Source organism: Scylla paramamosain, chromosome 20 (genome assembly GCF_035594125.1).
Source record: "Scylla paramamosain isolate STU-SP2022 chromosome 20, ASM3559412v1, whole genome shotgun sequence".
NCBI lineage: Eukaryota > Metazoa > Arthropoda > Malacostraca > Decapoda > Portunidae > Scylla > Scylla paramamosain.
Window position 1 is genome coordinate 7,776,495 of NC_087170.1, and position 5,000 is coordinate 7,781,494.

At 43.3% G+C, this 5,000-nt stretch overlaps 1 protein-coding gene across 2 annotated transcripts in view; it reads left to right on the forward strand.

Annotated features, from left to right (window-relative positions):
* LOC135110211 (protein glass-like) overlaps nt 1–5,000 on the forward strand; it is a 196,201-nt gene that overhangs the window by 56,183 nt on the left and 135,018 nt on the right. For both annotated transcript variants that reach the window (XM_064022265.1, XM_064022266.1), the window contains exon 3: nt 3,699–3,724. The gene's annotated coding sequence lies outside the window, so the exon portion shown is untranslated. The remainder of the gene's footprint in view (nt 1–3,698; nt 3,725–5,000) is intronic.

Genomic DNA, 5,000 nt, shown 5'->3' on the forward strand with positions numbered 1-5,000 from the left:
ATGACAATATGTTAAACACACACACACACACACACACACACACACACACACACACACACACACACACACACACACACACACACACACACTTTTTTATTTCAATTCCACATTTCCTTTCTTTCTATACTTTCTCTCTCTCTCTCTCTCTCTCTCTCTCTCTCTCTCTCTCTCTCTCTCTCTCTCTCTCTCTCTCTCTCTCTCTCTCTCTCTCTCTCTCTCTCTCTCATTTCAGCAGTTTAAATTTATTTATCTATATTTTATAGTCAGTCAGTTGGAGAGAGAGAGAGAGAGAGAGAGAGAGAGAGAGAGAGAGAGAGAGAGAGAGAGAGAGAAATAGTCCACCTAAAAAATATAATAAAAATAAAAAAAGAATACATGAACGACAAGTAACAATAAAATAAAACAAAAGAAAACAAGAACCAAAAAAGAAATAAAAAATAAAGAAAGAGAGAGAGAGAAAAAACAATAACAGATAACATATATACAAAATAGAATAGTACAGAAAACAACAGGACAGGGAGAGCAGGCAGGGGAAGGGGGAGGGAGGCGAAGGGAGTGCCAGGCAGGTGAAAAGGGGGAGGGACACAGGTAAGGGGAGTCACAGGTAAACAAATTGGTGTACATGTGAACTTGAAGGATTACATCTCAGTTATTTTCGGATTTGATCAAGTGGCGTTAAGGAGCTGCATTCCTAACCTTTCTCCTCTCTCTCTTGCTCTCTGCCTCTTTCCATCTCACTCCACGCCTCACTGTCTCTCCCTCCTCGTCTCCCACTCCGCCTTCCTCTCAGTTAATGAAGAAGCAAACAAGAAGTGAAGTTAGGCCTATGTATAGTTTGTGTGCCAGGCAGATGAATAAAACTGATAGAATAAAAGTGATGGGAATTCTTATTTTGTAATTTCAGTCAGTAGTTTAGTTCAAATATTTGTCTTCGGAATTAAAGATAGATTTATTTTCTTTTCTCTGATGTTATATGGAAAAAAAAAAAATTACCTGGAGGGCTATGAATCCTTTAGTTACTTCTCCAGCACAACTCTACCTTACTATAACTAATGGGGGATGTGGTGAGGTGCGGAGGGTGTCTGTACGAGTGAAGGGGTGAGGCAGCACAGGTGAGCTAAAGGGACACAGGTGAACTTAGATTGACAGATGAGTAAATTCAGATCCAGAAGTTTATGTAACCAATTAGATGTACCCTAATCACGAGGAAAGTAGGGTGATAGAGGCAGGTAAGGCGGTCACAGGTGAGTAAGGGAAGGCACAGGTAGAAAAGAGAAGCTACAAGCAAACATGACAGGTACAGGTGAATAAGGGACACAGGTGAATGTAGGGTGACTAAAGAGAGACTACAAATTAATAAGGGAGGACAGGTGAATAGGCACAGGTGAGTATGGGAAGAACAAGTGAACAGGGGGAGGGAAAAGTGGTGTGAGATGAACATAGACCTGGTGAACAAGGGAAGAGTCAGGTGAGTTTTGGGTGTAGGTGGAGGAGAGAGGGGAATAAGAGGAAATGAGGGAAACACACCTGAAATATCAAGGTGATATGAGGAGGAGACAAGTGAAAATAATGTGGGCGACATTAATAAACTTTGTGGGCGGTAAGGACAAGAGAGAGAGAGAGAGAGAGAGAGAGAGAGAGAGAGAGAGAGAGAGAGAGAGAGAGAGAGAGAGAGGTGGAGGCAGTGACGGTAAAGGAGAAGGAGTGAAGGAAAAGGAGGAGAGAGGGACATGATAGAGAGAGTGAGAAGGGGTGACAGGATGACATGGTGAGGGGAAATGGAGAAAAGAAGGAGGGAATGAGAAAGACAGAGAGAGAGAGAGAGAGAGAGAGAGAGAGAGAGAGAGAGAGAGAGAGAGAGAGAGAGAGAGAGAGAGAGAGAGAGGAGTAAGGGAGCGGGGAGGAGGAGGGTGTGGCATGGCGGCGGCAGCGTGGGCGTGTGGCTGAGCGGATCTGGGGGAGGGGAGGGGTTGGGGCGTGGTTGGGTGGGGAGGAGGGGGAGGGGGAAGTTTGAGTAGTCCCCCTTAAACATGACGTCACCAGAGTACGACTAAAGTCTCTCTCTCTCTCTCTCTCTCTCTCTCTCTCTCTCTCTCTCTCTCTCTCTCTCTCTCTCTCTCTCTCTCTCTCTCTCTCTCTCTTTCTCTCTCGCTCTGCCTCTCACGCCCACAAACACACGCCCTTGTTTCATCCTACGCCCTGGTGGAGGAAAACTGGAGGGAAAGGATATGGAGGGCGTGGCTTGGGTGAGGAGAGAAAGAGAGAGAGAGAGAGAGAGAGAGAGAGAGAGAGAGAGAGAGAGAGAGAGAGAGAGGGAGAGAGGGAGAGGGATCCAGGCAGTCTCCAGGTGAGTGAATATTTGATGAGTGATTCTAAAGATAGCCCAGGCAGCCTTATCCTGCTACCCACGCTCTAAATATGCTCCTGTCCAGCCTCTCTCTCTCTCTCTCTCTCTCTCTCTCTCTCTCTCTCTCTCTCTCTCTCTCTCTCTCTCTCTCTCTCTCTCTCTCTCTCTCTCTCTCTCTCTCTCTCTCTCTCTCTCTCTCTCTCTCTCTCTCTCTCTCTCTCTCTCTCTCTCTCTCTCTCTCTCTCTCTGCCCCTCTCCGTATTTTTCATATGCTTACTTAGCGTTGCATTGTCCATTTCAGAGAGAGAGAGAGAGAGAGAGAGAGAGAGAGAGAGAGAGAGAGAGAGAGAGAGAGAGAGAGATGGTATTCATTCAAACAATATACTGCAAATATTACTAGTACTATGACTATTGCTTCGGAGAGAGAGAGAGAGAGAGAGAGAGAGAGAGAGAGAGAGAGAGAGAGAGAGAGAGAGAGAGAGAGAGAGAGAGACATAGGTGCCCTACGATTTAAAGCAGATATTCGGTCTGGGGGAAGAATAGGTAATAGTGAGAACACACACACACACACACACACACACACACACACACACACACACACACACACACACACACACACACACACACACACACACACACACACACACACACACACACACCACTGACTCCTGGCATGCAGCACGGACCTTTAACACTCTCCCAGCTGTGGTCGTGTTGTGGTCGTGCTTAGTCGTGCTGTAGTCGTGCTGTGGTCGTACTTCGTAATCACTGAGCACTGAATAATGCATGGGCACAGAAGAGAAAATAGAACACGAGACTGATGGTGTATCTTTTATAATGCAGCAAGGGAAAGGCCTGCTAGTGTACTAGAAAACAGCCGAGAAGTGTGAGGAAACACTGGGAATGAAGGAGTTGAGAGAGAGAGAGAGAGAGAGAGAGAGAGAGAGAGAGAGAGAGAGAGAGAGAGAGAGAGAGAGAGAGATCAGAAAGTGTACGGAGTTAAGAGGAGTGAAGGAGTTGTTCGGAAGACACGGGAGGATAGGAGGGAAATTTCAGTAGATGGCAGGGAGTGTGAGGGATGGAAGGGCTGCTGAGAATACAGCCATAACAGGAGAATGTGGAGGCATGTAAGGAAGTATGAGGAATACCGTAGTAACTCTGATGTATGTATTAAGAACCATTAGGAAGGTATCTGGAATCACACGGTGTATCAGAAACTGTACAATAGATCATTTTTAACACGCATGAGAGTTTGTGGTGTATGAAATGAGTTTAAAGTGACACACGTGTAATGATTTGTGGCGAGTCTTTTTTGTTACTTGATTAATGGGGTGTTTCTTTGTCTTTGCAGCCGCTGGTGGACCTTCTAACACCCTGGTGAGTACTGGCGCAGCACTGCCCCGCCCTGCCCCGCCCCGCCCCGCCCTCCGCATAACTACACTAGGTGCTCTGAGGGATTGTTTCCAATTTTAAACACAGAAGGTTTGAACGTCTGGACGAATAGTACCTACTCTCTATATCTCGGAAATGAACATAAAAAAAACAAGGGAAGCTGCAAGAAGCCATCAGGCCTACACGTGGCAGCCCTTGTATGAAACATACCTAACTGTTTCCACCTGTCATCCCATCCATAAATTTGTCTAATCTTCTTTTAAAGCTCCTTAATGACTCATCACTAACAACCTGATTGCTGAGCCCATTCCATTCATCTGCCATTCTATTTGAGAACCAATTCCTCCCTATTTCTGTTTTAAACCTATTTCTGTTTTAAATCTAACTTTTTCAAGGTTGAATCCGTTATTTCTTGTTTTGTTCTGATTACGGGTCCTAAGAATTATGTCAGTGTTACCCTTGTTATGTATTGCTGCCAGATGAGAACTCTGGCTCAGGTATGGAAGTGAACCTAAACAGTGAAAAAAATAATCAAAGTGAGAAATATATGTTTGAAACAAGAAATAGCAACCAAAATGTTCCTTTTATATTTACATGCACGATAAATTATGCAATACAGTTGTATTTTGACAGCATTGCAGAGCAATTAATGTGTGGCCATTTAATTACGTGGACAGTTTCCTTTCCTTGTCTAGTAGAAAATTAGGTTTCCTTTTGCGAAGACTTTTGTATTCTGATATTATGAAATGTTACCGCTTGAAACCACTTGCACAATGAAATTACTATAAAATATATATCATATTGAGTTCAGATTACTCAAAGAAGGATCTTGGCAGTGTAGTCATAACTTATCTTTTTGTTTACTCAGTGTAATATGCTGTGCAGTGGTATTTTGAAGTAACTTCTTGGAAAATGTCTGACCAATTAATTAAATAGGCATTTACCATCTTCTATTAAGAAATAACTTAATTTTGAATAAAAAAACATTCAGTATAAATGCAAAATCAAATAATTTTGAAAATTATAATTTAATGGCGCTGTACAAGGTTTATAACGTTATTTTGACTGTGTTCTCAACTGAATAAATACTGTTTTGAATTCATAGTTGATTTAGAATTTGCTGCGTTGTGTAAAGCCAGAGATATTTTTGCTGCCATTAGTTACTTTACGTTCATAATAGTTTAAGGAAAGTGTTCACTGCTGAATAAAAGTGAATCTGGATCCCTGGAGCTGCTGCCGGATGGTCCAGGGAAGGTTTGTT